The sequence below is a fragment of the Camelus bactrianus genome, chromosome 25, assembly GCF_048773025.1.
Source record: "Camelus bactrianus isolate YW-2024 breed Bactrian camel chromosome 25, ASM4877302v1, whole genome shotgun sequence".
NCBI lineage: Eukaryota > Metazoa > Chordata > Mammalia > Artiodactyla > Camelidae > Camelus > Camelus bactrianus.
Genome location: NC_133563.1, coordinates 31,009,852 through 31,036,228, shown reverse-complemented (window position 1 = coordinate 31,036,228; position 26,377 = coordinate 31,009,852).

Below are 26,377 nucleotides of genomic sequence, written 5' to 3'. Positions count from 1 at the left end.
AAGTTGTGGCAGGCAAGAAAAATCCTTTTAGCTCATATTCTGCCCCGGAATAATAGCAGCTGTCACTGATGTGCGTACTATGCACAAGGCACTGTGCCAAGTGTTTTATATATTTCAGATGATACTCGCAGCTCTCCGGGGGAAGTGCTCTTGTCGTCACACACTTGATATCTGAGACGACTGAGGTACAGGGAGACTAGGTAACCAGCCCACGTGCCAGGTGAGCAACCGGGCCGGCACTGGAGTCCAAGCAGTCTAACTCAAAGCACAGGCTGCTAATGAGCTCTCCATCTTCCTGCTCTAGTCCCACACTGTGGCTCCTAAAATTTAGGAGACAAGGATTTGACATCCCAGGTTCTACCCCTGACAATTTTTGCAGGTAGTATTTTGGTCTGAATGGTGGAGGTCGTGGAGCACGCGGCGCATGTGAAGGCCAGGCGGGAGAAAGTGTCAATTACTCCTTACACGTTGTCTAGCGATTTAATACGTCATATGCATTTTGAGAAATTAACTTGAGAGGCCTGAGAAGAGAAAACCTTCATTTTATGGAGAGACAGCCCCCATGAAGTCAGACTAGGTCACGTGAGTTATGTATGTCTGGCTACTTCTTTGCTTCTGACGCTGCAGCTGGGCGAGGCAGGGACCCTGAAGCAGGACGGGACAGATCAAGGAAGAGTGAGGCCCGCGGGTGCATGTACGTCCACGCTCCAAACGTTTATACCTGGAACACAATGCTGATCAATCATGGCCACGTTTTCTGGTGAAACCAGGGGGTGCCTCAGACTTTTTCTCAATCGTCTGCTAATAAAGCAACGTCTACCTGCAGAGTGGAGTTGGCGTAGAAGACAAAATCCGTTTACTATGGCAAACAAACCTAATGAGAGCGATACACGCGTAGAACGGCACAGACTAGCTAACCTGAATTCTGAACCATGGCGTGCTCTCTGAGGCGCCATCCTGCCTTACACGTATTCTTTGTGATGGGTGCCGTCTAAGCGCGTCACCCAGGGGCACCGCCCCGACTTCTGGACTCCTTGAAATCCAGTTCCACAAAAGCCCAAGACCTGCTCCTGCACACTTAAGGCTTGACCTCCCACACTAGACCAACTGTCCTCTGCACCTTCGAGCCCCATCCCACCCCCACCCTCACCTCAGGTGTGTGCTGACACCCTGGGGCTGCAGAAGGGCGATCATCATTCCAGTGAAAGACAGAAAACAGGATCCGGGGCTGGGGGTGGGGGGCATTTCAATAAGGCAGACCTTTATAGCAAAGTTGTCACATAATCCTAATTCACACTTGGATGGAGCATCCTACATCCTGGACACTGTTCTGTGCACAGTGTATACAGCTCTTGGATACTCATTACAATCTCATGTGGATGTTTGTATTATTATTACAGAAGGGAGACTGAGGTGCAGAGAGGTTACATAACTTGTCACATGTTATACAGAAAGTGAGGGCCAAGATGCGCCTGTAACGTGGGCAGACTGGCTCCTGAGCGGTACTGCTGTCACATGACAGCTTAATAGCCTTACAGAAAGAAGGACAGGAAGCCCCACCTGCGATGACAGCTCACTTCATAGCAAAGCTTTCTTAGGAGTGGAAGAGCTGTTCTTTTATATCTGACCACGTATCTGGGCTTATGCTTGGGTTTTAAAAGGAGGACTTGGTATTAGGGTGGCGGGAAGGAAGGCTACATTAACAAAGCACCTGCTGTATGCCAGGGCCCGTGTTAAGTTTCTCATATTTCTTCCTCCTCGCCCCACTATTATCCTCTTCTCCCACATGAATCCTGGAGGGAAACTGACTCTTTCAAAGCCACACAGCTAGACAGTGGTGAAGGGAGAATTCAAAGCCCACTCTAGGACTTGAACAAGGAATATCCTTCTCGAAAGGAGGAAAAGGAAGTGGGATTGGTAATATGGAATTCTGTGCTTTGCCATTTGAAAAACCCTTCTGATGTCCAACCCTGGCTCACTAGGGCTTGGGGAGAAACAGTGGGAGGCACTGGGGGTCGAAGAGCTTGTGAAATCTGAGCTAATTTTTACAGAAACCAGTAATTGCTATGATCCTGGACTATTGTCTCTGGTCCATGACCTAAGTCAAAGTGTTGCTAGAAGGCAATTAAATGTTCTGGAAAAAGTTACACCCAAAGAAAGAGACAGAAAGAGCATAGATGCTCTAACTCAAGATGATTCTTCATCTTGAACTGCTTTCTGCAACTAAGAAATGAGCTCAGTGTTCTCTACTTATTTTATTGATAAGTGAATAATGGCTTCTTATCCAAAGTTCTGTCATCGTCAGGGCCACAAACTGATGGTTTATTAAGAGGGAACAGAAGTGCTGTTTGTGGAGAAAGTCCATATCCCTGAGCCCGTCTTGACTCACCTCAGCTTTAACAATATCTTTCCTTCAGAGCAGGCTTCGGTTTCTTGTTGGGGAGATCTCAGTATCTTCCCTTTAACTACCGGCAAAATGAGGGGCTGCCTGACGTCTGGCCTCTCATTTTCGGCATTGTTAAAAACTGGATTCTCCAGTCCTCTGACTTCCCTTGACTCTGTTGATCCCAGTTCCTCAAATCTTCCCATTTACAGATAGTGGTATTTGTGAGAACAAAACCACAGAGGTCATAGGAGGTCATTTTGTTTTCCATCCATCCAACCATCCATCCATCCATCCATCCATCACAGCCCCCCTGAGTGCGTCCTCTGTGCACTGAGCAACACAAACCTCAAAGTGCAAAGGCCTGAGGTTGTAATGAGCTCTGCCTGTTTGAGGAACAGGAAGCAGACAGTGTGGTTGGAAGGTGGGGAAGAGAGGGGTACCAGAGAGAGAGGCAGGGGCAGCCGTGAGAAGGATGTTGGATTTTAATTTGATTACAATAAGATAGATGCATTGTAGCTCTAAGCAAAAGGATGCACTGAACTAAGTTTGTTTTATGAAGGCCACAGGATCTTCTTCTGGAGACTGGTTTACAGGAGCAAACATACCAACAGAGAGGCTGGTTAGCAGGGCATTACAACAGCCCAGGCAAGACTATGCCTTGATGTGGACTCGGGGGCAACAGGGGGGGTTTGAAGTAAGTGATTATATTTGGGATATAATTTGTAGTTAGAGCTAACAGGGCTTGCTGGTGGGCAAGGGGTGAATGGGCAAAGAAAGGAAGAAAGATATGAGAATTTTAGCTTGAGTCACTGAGCAACTTCTGCTGCCACTGTGTGCGAATGGAAAACCTGGGGTTTGGGCAAGATTAGAGAATCTCATGTCCTTCCAGTTTTGACTGTCCTTGACTCTCAATAGAGGCCCAAAGCAGGTGCAGAGCTGACCCCAGCTTAGCCTGCATTTTAGGCTGCTCTTTGATGAGCAGCTGCAGCAGTGACAGGAACAAAGCCTGAGTGTTCCTGTGCAGCAGTGACAGGAACAAAGCCACGAGGCCCCGCTGAGGGCTGAGAGGCGAGGACCTCGGCATCTGGGCCAAGCTTTGGAGCAGGCGAGCTGAGCCAGCACACGCAGAAGCAGTGAGGCTGTTGAGAGCCACATCTCGCACTGTGTCCTTTGCTGCCTGAGGGGCACACAGGGTTGAGTCAGGAGATGTCAAGAGGTCTCTCTAATGCCTTTTGGCACAAATCAGAGCAAGAGAGATGATCACCATTTTAATCACTTCCATTTTTGCAGTGGTGTTAGGGTTCGCTGTGTATTTTCACGCACGTCACACCATTTGCTTCTCACCGTAAGCTAGAAGTAGGTTCGGTTGTCCCCATTTTATAGGAGGAGAAACTCTTAATGAAATTATGTAACATGACTAAGAATAGCCAGAGGCTTATGAAGAAGTAGAAAGATGAAGCGAATGAGGGTGGAGATAAACATTAATTTTTTTTTAAGTTGTGTGTAAGGCAGTGGAAAGAGGGCTAATATTTACTTTTAAAGTTTTGGGAGAGGCAAATGTTAGCAAACATTTTGAACTAAGTGGAAGGAAAAAAGAAGACCCAGTTCATCACAAAGCACTTGATAAAGTCATTCAGGTCTTCAGGCCTTTGCGTGTCTGTCTGCTCTGCCTCTAACGGTCTCCTTTGTCCATTTTGAGAATGCCTCTTCCTCCTATAAAGCCTAGCTCAGGCAGTATAGCTGGCAGGCTCTGGGGTAATTTTCTTACTTCAAAGTCTCTTTCTTTCGGAAATTCCCCTTCCCGAGAGAAGGAGCAGGTTTAGATGTCAGATTTTCACCACTTCCGCCTCCATTGCTGTAGCAAATTAAAGCTGAGATGGACACCTGACCCAGGAAGAATCAATTTATTGGCTAGTAAAGTGAAAAAGCTTTTTCTGTCTGAGAGATTGAACCAAGGGGGCTCAGAGACCATAATCCGTGGGTGATGGACTTTAGGGATATATTGTCACGTGGGGGGAATGCCAGAGCAGTGTGTGTCAGATGATAGTCTTATGGAGATAAGGAACCAAGAGCAAGTAAATGCAGTCAGATCACATCCATTCATTTATTTAAGAATATTTGTTGTGTGTCCAGGTTCTGTAGACTGGCTCCTTCAGTAGACTGGCATGTTTCTAGCATGTCTTCCTGTTCTAAAGGAGGCTAAATCCTGTTTTTGGATCCCTTGCAGCACAGGTTTTGCAATTTGACCTTGGGTCTGTCTAGCAGAGGAGACAGGCTAGAGACTTGGAAAAAGGCATGTCCCATGTGAGGTGGCCGCCAAAGGCAGGCCGATTGCATCTTTTGGCTCATGTGGTGACTAGGGTGTTTGGTCCTCCAGGATCTGAGGACTGACTTACTGTTTGGTCTCTGGCATCATAAATGTGAGTGGTTGGGAGCTGAGATATGGGATCTCCAATAGAAAAAGCCTCCGTTTCTCCCAGATTCGTTGTTCCTATTAGAATTAATCTGGGCTATAAGCTACTTTGTGCCCTATAGTAAGTTCTTCTTTGCTTTATCTAAAAAAAGTGAATTCTGCTGTTTTCAACCAAGCACTTGGACCCATTCAAGCGTTAGTATCAGATGCGACTGCAGTCAAGACGTCAGAAAAGGGAGTGTGGGAATCTGACTGGGCTGGCTTTGAAGGCAGAGAAGAGTTGGTTAGCGCCTGATGATGGGACACTGGAAGTTTACTTTGCTCAGTCGCAAAACAGATACTGAAATCACCCCGTGTAGTGCAACCTCAAATGCAGGGCCTATTCAAATAAAAGCTTTGCTAGGCTTCGTGACTGATGGTACGTAAACTATATTGCGAGACCTTGCTACCAAAGTGTGGTGCATGGAGCATCCGTGTCAGCATCACCCAGGAACTTGTTGGAAATGCCACGTCACAGGCCCGAACCTCACCTCTTGAGTCAGAACCTGCATTTTAACAAGATCCGCAATGTTTCATCAGAAAGAACAGTGGACTGTACACCGTGCTGTTGACCTTAAAGAAAAGAAATGGACAGGATCAAACAGGGGTGGAGTCTAAAGTTTATACAATTTAGGCTGTTTTTTTTTTTTTTAAAGCATATGAAGTTCTGAATATAAAATTAGGTATGCAAATTTATGTGTATTTAGTGTATTTAGAAGGAGCACACGTAAGTGAGGAGCCCGGAAGCCTAAATTTCATTAGCATCCCAAGACACTGCCTCTGGCTCCAAGTTTAAAATTTTCCATGCAGGACTTTCTATGACAGCTCTTAAAAATATTTTATTGCTTTTAGTCACAGGGCTGATGTAAGCAAAAAAATCAAACACAGAGACTGATCCTGTGGGCTATTCTAGTAAAGCGGACATTGAATTCACAGCGCTGATTGAGAACGAGAGAAAACTGGATAATGCAATCAGCCATGCTGTGAGTATTTATACCACAGAGTTTGGCAAAGGCAACAAAACAGAGCACCTTCTGCCCCTCGCCCATTCTGCCAGTTTTTAAAGGTTTACCACCGAACCATCTTCCCGTTAGATTTCGGAGGGCAGACTCTGAGTTTTATTCATCTCTGTGTCCTGGTCCTTAAGAAAGATCCAGTAAGCATGGTGTTGCTATGCCGGAAACAATACGTGATTGCTTCTTCCTTCTTCCATTCTTTGCTATAACCCAGAAAAAATTTTCACTGTTGGCCCAAATGTTGGGCATTGCTTATGAAATAATGATTTCCTGAAATCCAGAATGGCCAAGAAGAAACAGCCTTTCTTAACGGGAAGTCCTAACTCTGCTCATGTACCTCTCCAAGTGTTCACGTACCTTCCCTTCAGTTCACAGCCTGCTCCGGGGGAGGGAAGTGCCGGGAGGCGTTTGCCGAGGTCCGCTTTGGCCTTTGGGCTGTGCCTCGTTTGGAGAAGATGTAACAGGAAATGTGATGGCAGGTGCGCTGGGTGGTGCTCCCCCGACTTCTTTCTCTGCCTTGCAGCTCCCTTGGGAAAAGGTGACTCACTCATAAGATGCCCTTAACGTGGCTCCGGAGCATGACTTTAAAGTGCTTTCCATTGAGATCAACACAGGAGTAAAATACTATGGTGTGTATTGGACTGGTTTTTCAGAGAGCATCCCATGAAAGAAATGGCAGTCTGTAGCACAACAAATGCTGTGACAGCCGCAGGTACACAGGACTGAGGAGGGGCTTATGGGAGAATCACACCACATAGCCTCAGGTTTGGACCGGGGAAGGATTTCTGCAAAGGTGATGCTTGAGGTGAGCTGTGAAAGCTCATTTAGAGCTGGCCCTGCTGACCAGTGATCATTTAGGCAAGGGGTCCATACATACATACAAGAGGTATGCAAGTCGGACAGGGCGCCGTGCCTTTGCAAGCCTGTGAGTAGCTCGGTACTCCAGGTGTCGGGGGTGGGAGCAGGCCCTCTCTGGGGCTGGCACAAACAGTACCCCACGGAGAGTTCTTATCTCTCTTTTCCAATTGAGTAAGCTGAGGCCCAGGTAATTGAGATTCAGGGTTCAACCAACGCCAGGACTGCCATCATCGGGTTCTAGTACGCTATTTTCTGCTTCACTGTAGACCAGCTCATTCCATTCTGGTGGTGCATTCAAATCACTTGGGGGACTTTAAAAATTACCAGCATTAGGCCCCACCCTCAGGGGTTCTGATGTAATCCCTCTGGGGTGGGGTCTGGGCCTTAGCGTTTAAAAAGTAATCTCCCCAGATTTGAGAACGCTGGACTAAAGTATAATCAGATAAAGAGCAAGTAGAATCCTCGTGCCAAAAGGGGAAACCGCACATTTCGAAACGGTCTCTGGGCATGGCACCTAAGTACAGAACGTGTGTCACAGGTTCTGGTTGACCGTCCTTGGCCTGAAGGGATGGATGCTTCAGGAAGACATGTTCTCCTCTATCATGAAGGGCAAAGCTCTTGAAGCTGAAACTTGGAATATGAGGCACTGATAAGTCTGGAGTGTGGGCCCCCGTGTTTACTTCTTCCAAGTTAGGACTGTTCACTCAAAGCCTGCTGGTGCCAAACTCAAATTCTTACGTATCCAGTGGCTCTCAGTGTGATCCAGACAAGCCTATTTTTAGCCATTGAGCTTGCCTGGTTTGCCTACCCCATGAAACTGCACCTAGCATCTCTAAGACAGATCTTGTGGCTATAAAGGACCCTAAACTGCTGTTGACCTTGGAGCTCTCTGACCCAGAGACTCCCTGCTGCAGAACAGCCTCACCTTGGCACATAAGTCCCCTCTCCCTCAAGGGTCCCCTTAACTCTCTTCCCTCTCTGGGGGGTCACCCTGTGGCAGCTGTCTCTGGAGGGAAGTTCTCCGCTGTGACCCGTGTTCCCCTCTCAGATGAATCTGAATGCCACCCTATAAAGCTTGTTGGAGAATACTGCCATCTCTCGGTCCTACCTTTTTCCTTTATTAGTCCCCAGATCTTTGAACTCATCCCAGGCACATGTGCAGATGGAGTAGAATTAGCTGAATATGTACTTGTCATTGGTTAGGTCTTCCTAGTCATCTGCTAATGGAAGCAAGGGCAGTGACGAAGCCACAGCCACCACCTCCCCACTGATATTATAGCCTTGACTCACCTGAAGATTCAGAAATTACCACTGACAACCTGAAACAGGAGGAAGATGGAGGCTAAATGCTGACAGGGAGCCCGGCCACCCATATGCCTTGATGGCATAGCTATTATTTCTGTTTCACGACAGGCTTGATGACAGACATAAAGCGCCCTCTGTGATCCCCGCGTTCTCACTAAGAGGTAAAAGCGCAGGCAGTGCGTGGTCCTGGAGCGAGGCGCAGAGGTATGTTGCAGAGAGAACACTGGGCTCCAAGGGGCCTGGCTTCCACTTCTCATTCTGCCACTTTCTAGCTTTTTGACTTGAGTTAATTCAGGGAAGCTTTCCGGGTACCAGTGTCAGTGAGGACGAGTGTGGTCATAAGTGCCCAAAAAATTCATACTGGTTTAAGCGATAAAGGGAATTTATTGGCTCATATAACCGACAAGTGTAGACAGGACTTAATGTAAGGCTTGATTCAGGGGCTTAAACGATGTCCCCAGGATGCATTTCTCAGCTCTGCCTGCTGTGGTGTCAGCTGCATTCTTAGTTTTCATATCATGATTCCTGCAAGCTCCAGGCACATGTTGCCTCTACTCCCAGCAGTCCTAGCAGAAAAGTGTAGCTTCTCTCTCATCAGGCCCACATGTGTGTCTTTTTGTCTGATTGGCTCTCTGGGAGTCACATGATTATCTCTAAGCCAGTGATGGAGGCAGATGCCTGTGATGCGCTGACCCACGAGGCTCAAGTCATATTCTCACCCTGGGCACCAAAAGCAGGGGCTGAGGTTTGGGGACGGGATAGTTCTTCATAGGAAAATCAGGGTACCATCGGAAGTAGTCACCCTCGTCTTGATTTAGGGCAGCATTAATTTTTTTTTTCATTTCCCTTGACTCTGAGACGCTATGGTTTATACAAGATCAGAAATGATCTAAATGTTCAGTAACATAAAAGAAGAAAATGAAAAACAGATCTTTGCCCCAAAATTTGTATCAAAAAGTTAAGTATAACTGTCCAACTTTGGGAAAAAAACCGATATCCAGCAATAGGGAGATGGTTCGATGGATTATAGTACATTTGATGTTTATGAAAAGCATAGAAAACTTGGGAATCTGATGAGGCTATAATGTGAAAGCATGTGAAAATCTGAGACTTGAAATAGATATTGCAACATGTGGCTGGCTCAGAGTGGGGATTGAGGAAGAGAACAAGGATGGCTGGTTTTTTTCCTCCTTCCTTTTGTTGCTGATGATGACAATTTTTTGGCGGCTGAACATGTTTTAATTTTACAATAGGAAACAAGCTTTGATAACCTTAGTATGGACTAAACATCTCTGTTCTGACCTATATTTTTATCTTTATTTTTTTGTGAGAGAGTGATCCAATGATACCTGAGAAAGTGCTTTGTGCCCTATAAAGTGCCATGAAAATGTGACAGATTCACTCCTGCAGCTTTTCCCAATGTCCCTGCAGGTGTGGCAGGATGATCCCCAAACGCATACTTGTCATGATTGTGGTTCTACTTTTGCTGGTTTCCTTGTTTGGGGCTTTTGTTTTGCTTAACATTTGTTTTTGTTGTGAGGAAAGGAAGTAGTTTGTTTGTTTTTTTTTTAATCACGTTATTGAGGTATGATGGACATGTAAAGAGCTGTACGTATTTAATGTGCAGAACTGAATGAATCTGGGGGTGAGTATATACCCATGAAACCATTTATCTGAGTTGAAGGATAGTTGATGTACAATTGTGTGTGAGTTTCAGGTATCCCCCAAAGTGGTTCAGTTATTCATATATATGTATACTCTTTCTCAGAATCTTTTCCATTATATTGAATATTGACTATTTCCTGCTCTATGAGTAGGTCCTTTAAAAAAAATCTCTTTTATATATTATAGTATGTCTCAGTTAATTCCAAACTCCTAATTTATCCCTCCATCCCCTTCCCCACCCACGGTGAGACCATTTGACAGCTATCTTTTTTCTCCTCAAACTTGGCGATGATCTAACAGCCTAAACACTTGTTTCAAAGAGATGCCTCTGTCCTTTATTCTTCCGCCCTTTCCTCTTCCTGTCAGTATTTGTCACTAACAATTTAAACAAAATTATTTGGCATTTGCTCAGAGCAGGAAATGTGAATGGTAAGTGACTGCGACATGGTCTTTGCCTTCTGGAATATTCAGCCGAGCGGAAGAGACATAGCACTCACAGAAGGGACCCAGTGGCCCCTGTCTGCCTGCTCTGTGCCTGGCCTGGGCTATGTGCAATGTTCGCTTCTCCCCAGAGCTCCCTCGGGTATTAATATTGCCCTGGCATAGATGAGGAGCTGAATTTATTTGTTCAAGCTCACAGATCAAGAAAACAGAGGTGCTGGGATTCAAAATGCGATATTTACGTATCTCAGAGCCTCAACTCAAATGAACTTAGATCATTGAGAAGTCCTGGGATGTCTCAGCTGAACTGGACTCTTGCTGGTAAATTCAAGTCACGCAGCACAGTGCCATGAGGCCTCAAATCATTAGCAGCAAATCAGATCCTCCGGAAGGCGATTTTCGCAGTCTCCCCACAGGTGGTCTCCTATCTTCCCTGATAACTAGCAGGAGCCAGTGCATCAGATGATATCTTTGCTTCATTCCCACTTGAGGCCTTTGCCTCTCCGGTGCGCATGGTCTGCAGTATCAGTGAACAGAGCCTCTGGCTCAGCAATGCGGAGAGGGAGCTTCTCCCTTGCCTCTCCCTTTCTACCCCCTTCCTGCTTGCCTCCCACAACCATCAAGACCATCAAGTCTTATTCACGGGATATTCCACTTCCTTTTGCCATTTACTTCATTGTACCATTTCGTGACAATTAGACTCATTATTCAAAGGCTTTATCTTCCTGGAGAAAGGAGATTCAGTCTGCACAATCTGCTTTCCTGTGGAAATGCTTTAGACTAATGAATCACCTTCTAACCCTTTTAGGAATCTGTTTTCTGCCCAGGTTAAGTGTTTGACCACTGGTGTTGAGGATCAGCCCTTCTTATTCTTGGTATAGCTTCTAATTTTCTGAAACTATCTGGTTGACCCTTTCCTACTTACACAGATAGAGAATACATATCTATAGTATCTATCTATCTATCTATCTATCTATCTATCTATCTATCTATCTATCATGTACTTACCTGAAGCAGAACACCTTTGGACATAGATAAGTTTCCATACTTTACAGAGAGATATGGAATTAATAGAGGGAAGAGAAATCAATGGATGATGACCCCTAAGCATGCATCAGGTTGTGGTCCCATGATGTAGGGACTCTAGTGAGATAATTTGCTTGCTCCCTCATTGCTCCTCTCTGCTGCTCCAGTTACCCTCACTTGGGGGGAGGGCATCTACCAGAAAACCCCATTTAATATACTTCCAGCTCTGTGACCTGAAAAGCCAGGACCCTTCTCTTCCAGATCCAATCCAAACAATCCTAGGAAATGGTTCTGATTAGATTTGCTCAGTAACATGCTCACCCTTGGACCAAAAACTGTGGCCAGGGGAACTGGGTCCTATGTTTGGTTAGACTGAGGTCACGTGTTCCCCCTCTTACCTTCCCATTCATGTGGCAGGTAGAGGATTTTAATTGGGATTACAAGCCTGGAAGGGTGGGGGGAGCAATGTGCTAAAGGAGTAGGGCTTCGGAAAGAGGGACAGAAACAGTTGCTGTCCAAGGTAACAAAACTGTCTGTCTGATTCCAGAACATGAGCAGATTGTACTTTAGCTCATGCACCCCTGCCCCTAAAAGGAAAGGAATGTGATTGGAGAGCTTAAGGAGGAGCTATTTATGAAAAACAGGATAAACATTCTTCTGCTTCTTAAGTCATCTGAAATTCAGTTTTTCACTTACATGATTTTTTTTTAAATTCTAAAAAAAGTCACTTCAGTGTAAAATGGAGAGTTGAAATAATTAACGGTGTATACGTTTTCCTTTAAATTTGTTGAACCAAGATTTTATAGGTTTGGGGGAGGCTAGAAAGTTTTTTAGGCTGTCCAAAGGTATGATTTCATGTACTTTTCTAGAGGTCATACCACTGACATCACTGGTCACCTATATGCTTGAACTTAAGGAATTTGGTGCCAAAGCCTGTGTCTTGAATGTCCTTCTCACTCATGCGTGTTGATGACATTCTTTGAGTTGCCAGCAACACTCTTCTTCAGGCCACTGTAAGGAAATGAGAGACCATTGTTTGACTTCCTGGAGGTTGGAATTTTGCTGACCTGGGATGCTGCCAGGAACGACCTGGTTGCAGGGACCAGTTTTCTGTCTTTCTAGGGAATTAGATGGTATCTGTCTCTAAGCATCTCCATTTCTCTCATGTTGATGCTCCATTCTCTCCTCATTTGTGGCTGGCCAATCCTATCCTAGCTCCTACCACAAATTTCTGATGGGACTTCCATAATGGCTTTGCTAATTATTCTCTCCCTCCTGCAGTCCTTTGCTCCAAAAGATCACTGACCAGCCTACTGATGGGATCTGTTGGGTCAGATTTCTTTCTCAGTTCAATCATAAGCCTTCCTTGAACAAAGATTTTGGTAGTGTTGCTTCCCAAGCAGGGAATTTGGGGCCAGCTGGTAGTCTGAGGTGAAAGGGGCTGGCACCATGAACAGTGCATTTAGTACCCCAAAACAGAGGTGAAGCAGGAGTCTGGAGACATACCCAGAAGACAGGTATTCGTGTAGCATGAAGAAGGAACGTGGGGCCTCTCTCTCCTATGTAACTACTTAGGTTTCCTTGTAAGAACTGAGGAATACATGTCTTTTCATGACTTTCTCTCATTTTTTATTTCCCACTTGGCTCCTTCATCCTATGGAAAGGCACTATAAACAGGCAGCAGATACCTAAATTACAGAAAAACAAAATTGGCCTAATCCCTTGGCAACAACGTTGAAATTATAGCAACTGTAGAATTAGTTGATGTGATTCGTGCTCTTCCTTTTACAGATGGAAACATGGTGACCCAGAAAGAAGAGGCCTGCCCAAGGCTGCAGTCAGTTGGTGGCAAAGTTGTGAGTCAAATCCAGGTCTGCTGAGTCTTTGGGGTCCTTTGAACCTCATTCTGCAGGCATATTTGGAGGGTTGGATGGCACTGGTGAGGGAAAAATCTTGGGTTCAGCTCTTTGCATTCAGCAGGCTCTCCTGATCTTCTCTGCTGAGCCAGATCTAGGGCAAGTCTCCTTTCGCTTTCCCTCAGTGCTGGCTTGGGCCAGCAGAGGTCCCCACTGTGAGGTGCCCACATGGAGCAGGCGGGCCAAGCACTTTCATTTCATAGATCATCAGTTCTTGGAAAAGTACCTTTTTTTTTTTGTATCCTTGGCCTTTTGTATCACCTGCTAGGTTGATGGAGGAGGCTACGGTCTGGGAATCTGGATGCACAGAGCCAGTTAACAGAGCTGGAGTTGGCTGGCTGAAAACTTTCCATTAGCTGAATCTCACCCAGAGACAGTCTTTCCTGGTTTTGATATTTTTCCCTTCTCTGAGCCCTTGTCTACACATTGTTCTCTAAGGTGAAAGATTGAGGGAGACAGAGGTAGACTGAGGGACAGAAAGGGAGACAGAGTTAGAAGTATAAGAAGACAAAGAGAAATGAAATCTGTGAACCATGCAAGATGAAAGAGAAGGACTGGAAAGGCAGGGAGGGAAACAGACCCAGTCAGAGGAGAAGGGAAAAGGAAAAAGAGATACAGATGGGAGAAATGGAGAAGGTAAGATGGTGTCATAAAATGGAATTTAGAGATTCTGATCAAACCTTCTCCTGGTGTCAATACAGAGATAAATTTCCCCAAGGGTCACCCTGACCTAAGGCTCAGACCCAGTACCAGAAACTGGAATGTCTAGTTCTTTTTCTGGAAAGCATTTAGTTCCTTGCAAGTCAAGATGCCTAATACATATTCATTGAGTAAAGAAATGAGAGCTGAGATAATCAAGGGACTCCAGCCATGTCATATGAGCCATGCTTAAAATTGGTAATAGTTAGTTTGGTGAAGTCTTCAGAGAACATGATCAGTGACTTCAAATGTTTGAAGGACTGCCATTTGGAATAATGATTAGATTTTACATATTTATGCTTTAGGGATCAAACTAGGATCGTTGGATTTGGGGTCAATATAAATAGTCTGCACATTCAGAGAAGAACATCCCTTATAGCTAGAGGTTTGTAAGAAACATCTGAACAGGAATATTGGCAGGAATGTTATAGCTGGAATTGGTGTATTTATGTGCAGGGAAGGCAAATGGTTTTTTGGGGCAATTTTCACCTAATTTTGAAGACTTCTAATCAGTGATCATCCAAGGATGGGTGACAGGCCATCCATATGTCTCCTGGAATTGGATATGGATGTGTGTGCGTATGTGTGTGCTGGACTGTTTTATTTATGGTCCATTTGTGCAGCACCACCACATCTTCCTTCACTGAATAATTACGGATGGGCTTCACTAATCAGAGGAAGTTGGTCAAGATTTGGAATGCAGAAGTGAGAAGAATATTGTTTTCTGGAGATTGGGGTGGCCAGATTTGATGCTTTTGCAGATCTCTGCATGAACTTCCACGTTGTAGCTGCAGCTAAAATGCAGATTCCTGAGCCCCACTCAGTACTTATTAAATCAGAATCTTAATGTTTGAGAATCACTTGGAAGGCAACAGTCAAGATCCAGAGTAGAAGTTCTATTAGGAACTTCAGTATTTGGGGTGTGGGAGAAAAGGCAACGCAGGAGTGACATGGAGAATGTTGATGAGCACTGGGTGCCTGAATTCTGGTGCTAAGACTCAGTACTGACAATAATCCTCCAGACAGGAAGCCTGGCGAGGAGGCCTAGGTCTGAATCCTGGGTCCTCCATTTAATATCTGTGTAAATTGGGCAAGTTCCTTAGTCTCTCTGATCCTTTTTTTCTCTCTAAAGTGGGGACAGTAGAATTAATCTCAGAGGATTGCTCCCCACCATCCCATTTATTCATCCATCAAACATGTGTTGAGCACCTGTGATGTGCCAGGCCATGCAGTCTAAATTACAGGTACCATTGCCTTTTCCTCTGACCTATTTACAAGGTGGTTTTAAAGGTCAAATGCAACCAATATATGTGTATTTCCAAACCCGCTGCTATTCAAAATGGTGAGCATTGCAGATTGTTCAGAATGCTTTCACATCCCTCCTTTTTTAGAAACAGGCCCTGTGCCCTTAAACTCAAGGGTGGGCACCTGATTCAGGCTTGGCCAGTCCTCAGGTACCATTCTCTTGGACATAGTGATTGGATTAGGGATGGGCAGGTGACCCAAACAAGGCGAATCAGATGTATTTTCTGGAGCTATTATATGGACATTGGGAGAATGATGTTCCATTCTCCCAGAGTTGCCAAGCTTGGCAGAAAGAAGTCTGGAGGTTCTGGTGCCACGTTTTCACCACGTGGAGAAATCTGGGCTGTAGAATGTGTTGGAAGGGAAGGTCCTTTTCTCCACTCTGTTGTCATAACGAAGGAATTTCCCCTAAACATACTTTTGGCTTTTCTCCACCCTTAGCTCACTCTGTTCCAGTGAAGCTGGACTGAACCATGTGACAGGTACACTGGGAAGACTACTGGGCAAAAGAAATCCTACAGTGAGGATAAACTTGAACTCAAGAGATAATTTCTTCAGCAGTATTTACTAGTGAAAATTGATATAAAACTTCTAGAAGGCAGTTTAAATCTAAAAAAAAAATGCAGACTTTTAAAACTAAATAATTTTAATTCTAGAAATCTTTGTCCTAAAAACAAATTTACATATGCACCAGATTTATTCTAACATATTCTAATAATTCCAAATTAAAAGTTTTACACCAGCTTATCTTGAACAAAAGTTAAATTTCTTTCAAAGAGTATAAAACCAAAGTTGTGGCAGAAACAAAGAAGAAAATAATTCTGCTGAATTATTTGCCTTGTATATTTCTACTAACTCATGAAAAAAATTCCTGTATTTTGGTCACACTTCCTATGTATATGTTAGTTTTTTAATTTAAAAAGTTTAATTAAAAAAGTTTAAATAAAAAAGTTTTTATGTTTAGAAAGTAACACTGAATTGAAAAAATTGCATTTTTTGAAAAAAACTGATTAAAGTAAATGACTATCTATGAAATATTAATTCTATTTATGTTAATTTTTAGTATTTAGATAGTAAAGAAGTTATTTTAATGGACATGGGTATTAATTATTTTGTATTTTTATAAAATTACTTTTTTTTTACATTCTCCATGCCCCTCACATTTCTTCACATCTTGTGAAAAGAGGCACTGACTCCCTTTGTTCCAGATAAGTTTTTCTGTTAAGAGTAATTATTAAAAAATACTTTCATTTATGGCTTCATTTACTTTTTTACAAATAATTGATATAACCATGTGATATTCACATTACTCCAAAAATATGAGACTATATGTGACTATGGATCTCATAGTTAATCATAGAAAATATTGCTGGACCTAAAGCTGAAGGTCATTGGGAAATGCTTATAAACATTAGTGTTAAGTTTATGGATGTTTCCAGGTCAAAGTTGTGCATCCATTGTGGGGACACTCCTCATTAATTCTGTTTGAGGTTTAAGACAAGAGGGAGAAATAGCCAAATACGTAGGCAATAAAAAAGCTGTCTAATAATCTTCTCATGATACCTCTATGCTTGAGTGGGTTTTTGTCGATTGTTTTGTAGCAGTCCTATAACACTTATATTTCCATTCTTTCCCTATGAACTTCTCAAGGAAACTTGGCATCTGATAGCCTCTACTTAGAACAAAATCTGTAAAGGCAATTGTTCCATGAGGATCTTCAAGAATGTTCTTCTATTTATAAAGCTTCTTTTTAAAACTCTCATTTTGATGTTCAAGTAAGCTCTTTGGGTCAGCCCAAGTTTCATCTGCCCTTTGCTCTTTCTACAACTTGGGGTTGAAGGTACCATGCTCTAGTCCCTGTAAGAAGTTTAACTCCTCCAATTTGTTGAATGCCATGCTGTACTTTAGCTCTGGAGGAACCTGGTTTAGTTCCTCCACATGGTGTACATCAGCTTGGTTTGCACTAACAATCAATGTCAAACTGTTTCAAGTTGAAAGCTTCATCAACATCCAAGCTTCCAAAAGTAACAGCCCAGTTGCAGAATCACCACTCCCTTGGGTATATTTTTATGAAGAAGAGGACTATTGAGTAACTTCTTTTTGCTTGGCTCCTTTCCTTCATAAAGCCTGTAGTCAGAATATAACAGGAGAGACATCTTGGGAGGTTCTAGGAAGGCTTTTCATAAAATGTTTTAAAAAAAAGCTTTGTGAGTTTCTTCATTCTTTACCTGATGTCCTGGTAATAAGACTGTATGTCCTCCAGATTCTTGTTAGATTTGAGCACTTCCAGCATCGTTAATAGAGCTCTGTAATAACCAATTTCTGGCCACCACTGATCTTTTAACTGTCTCCATAGATTTGTCTTTCCAGAACATCACAGAATGGGAATCACATAGTATGGACCCTTTTCAGATTAGCTTCTTTCACTTAGCAAAATGCATTAATGATTCCTCCATGTATTTTTATGACTTTTTTATATCACTGAATTATATTCAATAGTATGGATATACCACAGTTTGTCTATCCATTCACCTATTAAAGGACATCTTGTTTGCTTCCAAATTTTGGTAGTTATGAATAAAGAAGCTGTAAATATTAGTATGCAGGATTCTGTGTGTTTATGTTTTCATCTCATCTGGGTCAATACCAAAGAGTGTGAGTATTTATCATATAGTAAGAGTATATTTAGTTTTGAAAGAAATTGCCAAACTGTCTTCCTAAGGGACTATACTATTTTGTATTTCCACAAATGATCAATAAGAGTTCCTGTTGCTCCACACTTTTGCCAGCATTCGATGTTTTGTTTTGGATTTTAGCTATCCTAATAGATATATAGAGGTTTCTCAATTTGCAATTCTGTAATAAAATATGATATTGAGTATCTCTTCACATTCTTTTTTGGTCATCTGTATATCTCTTTTGATGAAGTGTCTATTTAGATCTTTTGCTCATATTTTAATTGGGTCATTTGCTTTCTTATTGTTAAGTTTTAAGAATTCTTTATATATTTTAGATGCCAGCCATTAATCAGATACACATTTTACAAATATTTTCTCCTACTTAGTGGCTTGTCTTTGCATTCCCTTAACAATGTCTGTTTCAGAAAAGAAGTTTTTAATTGTAATGAAGTCCAACTTAATATTTTCTTTTATGGATCATGATTTTTGTATTGTTTCTAAAAAGTCATTGCCATCTGTATTATCTTCTAGAAGTTTTACATAATTGTGCTTTTACATTTAGGTTTATTGCTAGTTAATTTTGTGAAAGGTTGAGGTCTGTGTTTAGATGACTGTTATATGGCATGTCCTGTTGTTCCAGCACTATTTTTTGAAAAGACATTGAGTTACTTTTTCTCTTTTGTCAAAGATCAGTTGGTTATATTTGTGTGGGTCTATTTCTGGGTTCTCTGTTCTGTTCCACTGATCTATTTGTCTGTTCACCAGTAGTACACTGTCTTGATTACTGAAGCCTCTGCTTCTGGACTTCAGCTCCAGTATGCTGTAATTCTCTGTATTTCCCTGTCTCTTTAATTTTGGAGACTAAAGTATTCCCTGTGTCATCAATTTTCTGATGAACCTAAGAATACTTATTAATTTTCAATTTCTTCACTTTTTTCTTGTTGTGAGGAACAGAGTGATGATTCCCAAGTTCTTTACCTGTCATACTGGAAACTAGAAGTCTAGGGTAACTTCTATAGGATGTCAGTGTAGCAGACAACCCTGGAAGATGGAGATGGTGTCTCCCTCAGGAACAGAAATCAGGTATGCTTATAGCTTTGGGAGACAGTAACAGTGTCTCCTTCCAGAACAAAGGGTAGGCACCTTACTGTTCTGGTTTCCTGTTCAAGATGATGCATTGCAGGAGCAAGTGTCACCTGGCCCTCTTTTCATCATGCACTGGGGAATACAACTTGAGGAATTGGCCCAAGAAAATTCTGATGCTCTGGCTACTGTTATTACTGTGAGTAATAAAGTCCATGGTCTTTGACCCAGAAGTCTCATGTTTTATGTCAGTATCAACGAAACTGTCAGGCTAACTTGTTTACTTGAAAGTAGGATAAAATCTCTGAGCCTTCACACTTACTGACAGTTGGTCTTATATGTTTACCTGAGAATAAAGGAAGAGTGGAGAAATTTAATTAAATTTCCAAAATTTTTCTTGTTATTGATAACTATTTTAGATACCTCTATCTCTGTCCAAAACTTTTCTTTCCATGGTAAATTGTAAGAAGAGTTGATTATGTGTTGAGCTGGAGACCATTATTTGCCTGTCTGTGGTGGATTGTGAAAGATGCTGTTCTTTCTCCCTTTTATCTCATGCATGGTTTCAGTTTCCAACACTTGAGTAGCTACTAGGTGCTAGACATTGTGCTAAAGGCATTTATATATGATACAATTTATTGTTATAACAACACTGTGATATAGGTATTTATCCCTGACTTACAGATTTAGGGTGTTATGGGAAGACACTGAGGCTAAGAGAGACCACCTGACTCTTCCAAGCTACTATATGGCAAAGCCAGAACTGGAACTGGGGCTCCTGTGTCCCCAGAGCTCACACTGTTTCCATGACCCACTACACTCATGGTTTTAAAACTGAGAGAGTGGCATGTTTCACTGGAGTCAATCACGGCATTAGTCATGAGACAAGAGGAAATCCAGGGGGTGGGTCTGTAGATTTGTATCCCCAATTTAATCAGAAAAAGCTCTAGTTTTTCCCTTTTATATATTGAGATACTGCTTCTGAAGACCAATTTGTAAACCATCTGCTCTAGCCCTCTCACCAAAAGAAGGTGCAACTTCTAGAATAAAGTCCCTTACTCAGAACTCAGAAAGCTGATTTTGGAGCAGAGAGAAAATAACCTTCATTCCGCCAGTGAACATTATGGAGTTTCCACGGTGTGCTGGGGAAGAACTAAAGAAAATAGATCAGAGGTTGCAAATTGGTCAGCCATGTGTTGTATTTCCTGTAGATTTGTTTTCCCTGAGCTACAGAGTGTTTTGAAAAATGCTACCCAGCCTTTAAAAACAGTGATTTTACATGAAAACATGCACATCCAACTTCTTTCAAAGAGTTGGAAGCTCTGGCGGTGCTGGTTGCACATTCCCAGATGGCAGGGATTGGCTCATGTGGATATGGCTACCCTACCTGCTCTCAATTTCACAGAGTCACCCCACATTCTTTTGCTTCCCAGCACTTAGGCTGAGTGTCAGCTGTCACGTGTTATTACATACGTATGGTCAATTTTATCAAAGAGAAATGGTTCTGTGTACCCACATCACTAGGAAAAGGGAGGAAATTAAAGATATGAGAGGGCCACACAATTTAAAAAATGTATCTGATACACTTGACTTATTTAGGGTACTTGCCTGGCTCCAGCGTTTTAATTTTGGATTTTTGAAATAGAGGCTGTGATTCCTGCTGTTTGGAAACTTAGAATGGAGCAAAAAATGGGATTTTTTTTTATTAGTTGCCTGTTTCTCAAATGAAACCAATAGGACGAAAGCCAAATTCTTCGGCAGGAGGTCCATCATCTTTTAAATGTGCCTCCCGCTCCAGCTCCCCCTCCTGCTGGCTTTCATCTCGGATTTCATGTTATAGCAAAATGGAGCTGTTTATGTGCCTCCCTCCATGTGTAACGCCTTAGCCCTTACTGAAGGACACTTACTCATCCGGTAAGACTAAAAAGAGCTGCTACCACCCTGAGGGAGACCCTGACCTTTCCCTCTCTTAACTCTTCCGAGTCTGACTGACAGGACTTCTCTCTTCTGCTTCCTGAAGTACAGTTATTTACCTGAAAGGAAACTCGTAATATGGAAAGGGAAGGACATCAGGACTAGTTGGTAGAAAATAAAGATAATTAAATCCACCCATTCAGAAAAAGACTGTGAAATAGCCAAGCCTTGGAGAGGCAGAGACAGACAAGGAGAGAAGACGGCAGAACGATTGTACGCTTTACATTGTTTTTAACTATAAGAGTGAGGAGAGTCAAAGGGATAAAATCAAGCAGAGGTAAGATTCCTCACTGCAGGTGTGCCTTTCATGCCACCATTTCAGTCCCCATTGCCCTGAGAGAGCAAGGGAGCTCTCTGCCTTCTCTCTGATAAGGGCACTAATCCCGTTCATGAGGCCGTCCATCCTTATGACCTAATAACCTTGCAAAGGTCCCACCTCCAAATGCCATCACACTGAGGACAAGGTCTCAACATATGACTTTTGGAAGGGCTCAGACATTGTCTATAGCAGTAGGTGTGTGTTTCACTTCATTAGAAATTTCCAAACAGCTTTCCAAAGTGGTTATACTTCATTAAGCTTTAGCCACTAATATCTGCTGTCTTCCTTTTTTTCATCCCCTCCTCTAACAGTGGAGAAAATGACCTCCTTTATGTGGCTGTCCATGTCCCCCAAATATTTCCTCAACAAAATTCCTTGGGATGTCACTTTTCAAAAAAATTTACATTCTCTTGCCTGTTTCATCAATTTCCCCCTTTTCTGAATGCTATCATCAGCATGTAAACATATCAAAGTCCTCTTTAAAAAGTTAGTAAGCAAACCTCCTTCCATGCACACCCTCCTCCAGCTTCTCCTCTGTCCTGTTTCTCTGCTCTACTTTGCTGTCTATGGGACTTGGTATCACACTGGGAATGCAGAAGTTGGGCAGCCAAGACTCTTGGAAGAATTGTCTGTGTTTGGTGTGTGCCCTTCCCCATCACTTTATCACTACTTCAAGCCACTCTGATCTGAATTTATCTTTTGCTACTTCTCCAAAAATTCCCTTTGCAAGTGACTCTTGTAGGTACTACGTCTTGATCTTTTATCAACATTTGGTGTCAATGATCATCCTTCTCTTGGCTCTTTGACATCTTTTTCCCTACCATACTCTTCTTTCTTCCTCCTCCTCCTCCTTCCTCCTGTGTTTTTCCTCCTTCTGGTCCATTTGCCTGTCATTAAATATTGCTGTTCCCAAGTCCTGCTTTGGGTCTTTTTCCTCCTTTCCCTGGCTGAGCCTCTCTTTGCTGCTGACTCCTAAGTCCATGTCTCCATCTACCCCGGTCCCCTGAGCACCAGAAGTGTACCTACAATAGCTGACTGCACATCTCCAATGCTGTTTCACAGGCATCCAAAACTAAGCGTGTGCAATATCGAGCAGAGTGATTATGCATGAAGATCCTGGAGGAGCCAAGTTGCCCAGAGTTGAACCCCAGCTCTCTCCCTTACTGTTTAACCACAGGCAAGTGACTAACAGCATTATGATAAAACCATGCGCTCTGAAGTCGAATTGCCAAGGTTCAGATCTCAGATCTACTCATCTGTCATGATCTATCAGATTAAAGCACTTGTCAGGCTTCCTAATAATTCCATATTTAGTAAGTTTCCTGGCTACTCTGTTAGAAATGAAGATATGAAAGGGCAGGGATCATAACGTATTATTTACTATTATATTCTCAAGGTCAAGTGCAGTATTTCTCACTTAGTAAGCATAAAATATACCTGGGTGATGGAAAGGCTGAAGGAATAAATGAAGGACATGTGCTGGCATCAGTGGACACACTATGGAAAATTCAGATAGTTAACACTTTTGCAGTGGACTTGACTATTAACGAACACTCAGCCTCATGAATACACTATTTATTTCCAAGTTTCCACTAATTATTTCCAATTATTTCCAAGTTTCCACTAATATTGAGTAGGCTGAGAGAGGCATCTTTCTACAGCATTCAAACATTTTCTTTTTTCACTTCTTTGGTATAGCATCACTAGAATGGACGACTTCAGCCAAGAATTCTAATTCCAATCTCTTATTATATAACCTAAAACCTGTATCACAAGAGTTGGACTCAGTTTTCCATGAACACTTGGATCTTTGTCTCCATGGGAGCACTGGCTGAGAAGGGCCAGAGTCAATTCCTTCAAAAACATAAAGATTTACATGGAGGACCCTGAGAATCTTTTTGTCCTCACTAAATCCAATAATTGAAAAAAAGATCTTAAATTAAAGTGAAACAGAGGAATGCAGGTATCCCTTGTTTTATTGCGCTTCACAAATACTGCATTTTTCACAAATTGAAGTTTTGTTGCAACCCTGCACGGAGCAAGTCTATCAGCGCCATTTTTTCCAGCAGCAGTTGCTCACTTCGTGTCTCTGTGTCACATGTTCGTTATTCTCACCAGATTTCAAACCTGCCACCAGCAAAAAGATTACGACTCACTGAAGGCTCAGACTGTCAGTATTCTTTAGCAATAAAGTATTTTTAAGGTATGTAGATTGTTTTATTTTACACATAATGCTATTGCACACAATAATCTACAGTATAGTGTAAACGTAACTTTTATATATCCTGGGAAACCAAAAAATTGTGTCCTTTGCCTTGTTGTGATACTCACTTTAATGCAGTGGTCTGGAACTGAACTTGCAATATCTCTAAAGTCTGCCTGTACTGGCTTGATTCTAAAGGAAATAAAATATTTGATTTGTAATTAGAGGTCCCTAGAGAGCTTAAATAACGAAAAAGGGGATAACTGTCATTCTTCTGTATGAAAAAGGGAGCTGAACAAGATGCATTTTTGAGGTCTCTGAGAGATTGCTTGGTAAAATAATGATAATGACTATAATTTATTGTCACTTATATTCCAGGCACTGCATTAAGTGCTTTTCACACACCATTTTACTTAATCCTCACCAAATGCATATGAAGTTGAGAGTATTAGTCAGCCATTTTTACCCATTTGGCTAAGTGTCTTCATATAGGCTTGCAGACCCTGCCTTCCCCATCTCCCCCTCCTGAGGGCACATATGAGCACATGGGAATCATGATTTGGACTATAAATGGGGAGCAGGAGGTCCTCCCTCAACTATAGGCCTACATCTCTTTTTCAAAGTCAAGTTTCACCCAAACCTTGCTTTAGAGTTCTGGGCATTTGCATGGTCAGCAATAGTATTTGTGGAATACGTGGTTTTCCATTTGACTGTAAATGTTTGTATGTGTGCTCCCTCGGCACAGAACCCTGGGGAAGGGGAGAAAATACTAGGTTTTAGACATCAAAATCACACCCTGTTCCCCTAATATTACTGGAAGATTAGTTGTACATTGGAGGTTACAGCTTGGTTGTTGGGTCCCATTTAAAAAATCAATTTAAAAATGGAAGCAGCATTGAAAATAGCCCATCCTATTTTTTCTGTTTTATTAGATGTGAAAATGTGCTTAAAACCCCATTTACAAAGCTGGGATCAGGTCATAGTCTTTCTAGCTCAAATTCAGTCTTCTTTCTCTTGAGTTTAGCCTTCTCAAGATCTCTCATCCCAAGAGTCTGGATGTTCTGTTACTTCCCTTTCTTCCCTGTGTCTCTTACCTGCAGCCAGCTCTGAGTGTGGAAGCTGGAGGAATCATTGGAAAGAATCCTGCTAAACACCCTCATTTCATCAAACACGTCTAGTACTTGCTTGGTGCTAGGAGCTGTTCTAAGCACATTGCAAATGCAAATTTCCTTAATTCTCAAATACACTGAGTGGAATAGGCTTTATTAGGATTCCCATTTTATGGAGGAGGAAACTGAGGCACAGAGAAGTTGAATGGTTTGCTCAAGGTCACAGAGCTGGTCAGCACCAAAGTCAAGATTTGAACTCAGAGTTGTTGTGACACCAGAGTCCCCGAGCCAGAGCACTGACAATGCGCCTCTTGTTTCACAGGTTTGGGACCAGGCGCCCAGACTGTGGAAGTGGCTTCTGGCCCACTTTGGTGGGTCGTGGGCAGAGCAGGAATCCTGATCCCCTGGTCCAGAACTTCTTCCTTGACACCATCCAGGCCTTCTCAGGTTATTTTCTCCAATTGTTCAGTTTTTATTCTTTAAATTCCAAATAGGATTCAACCATCAGGAAACTCAGGACCATTTTTCAATGTCTCAACTTTATTTATGTTTTCAGGGAAGGAGAGTTAAAAAGAAAGTCCGCAGTACGGAAAATGAAACATCTTGCCCTTGCCTCCTGAACAGGACCTTGCCAAGCTGTAACTCAAACCACTCTTTGTCCTGCTCCATCATAAATCCCTCCAAACTGAGCTGGGGTTAAAATTAATGGGAGAGCCGGGTCTGGTCTTAAACCGCAGTGAACCAACCAATCTGACCACTAGAAACCCCCCCCTCCCTTTATTTCTGACGCTGACTTAGGTGGAGATGATTTACTGCCACTAAAAGGCCCCACACCTCATGGCCCTGGCGGCAGACTCTTTGGCTCCAGTGCAGGAGGGGCTGTTCTGTCTTTCTTGTTCTCTGCATCTTCCTGATGTTGTGGGCATCCTGTGTGCGATGGAGAGAGCCCAGACGCGGGAGGCCGAGGGCTCAGGCTCTCCCTTGACTCTGCCACTCACTGAACGTGTAACCAGAGCTGAGGAGCTTCATCACCTGCAGCCTTGATTTTCTCATCCGCCAAACCACAAGCACAGCACTACAGCCGCATTTCCGGGCACCGGAGAGCGCATGCTTGGAATTCCTCTCCTGGCTTTTCTAAGGCATGGCTCTAGTTCTGCTGTGACTATAACCCACAGACTCACGGCTAATCCAGGCTGTGTCACACCGATGGACCGCAGCGTATGAGGCCTGATGAAACGGCCAAACCGCTAAGCGCTATGGTGGTGGGACAGGGTAGAGTATGTTTCCGAGGGCTGCTGGGACAACTACCACCAACAGGGGCACTTAAAACAACACAAATGTATTGTCTCACATTTCTTGATGCTAGAAGTCTAAATTCCAGAGGTCTGGAGGGTTGTGCTCTCTCTAAAGGCTCTAGGGGAGGACCCTTCCCTCCTTCTTCCGTGTTCCCGGTGGCTGCCGGCATCTTTGGTGTTCCCTGCCTCGCAGCCACATCACTTCAGTCTCTTCCTCCCTTGTCACAAAGCTTTGTCCCTGGACTTCTTCTCTGTGTCTCTCTGTCCAATTTTCCTTCTTTTATAAGGACACTAGTCATTGGAATAGGGCCCGTTCTAATCCAGTGTGACCTCATCTTAATTTTTTTACAGTCACAAGAGCCTATTTATTTCCAGATAAAGTCACATTCACAAGTATTGGGGGTTAGGACTTGGGCGTTTGCTTTGGTGGCACAGTTTGACTTACAGTAGACGAGGACCCAGCACTCCTGGTCCAAGATTTGTGTCAGGCCAGGAGGGATTAAAGAGATGATACAGAAATCTAAAACAAAAACGTTCAGAGCTGTTTGGGGTATAAAATAATCATTACTAACAAGATAACTGGTGTTTAGACAGTACTTCTGATAAATATTTTTAAGCTTCTTTTTTTTTTCCCTTTGCACAAACAT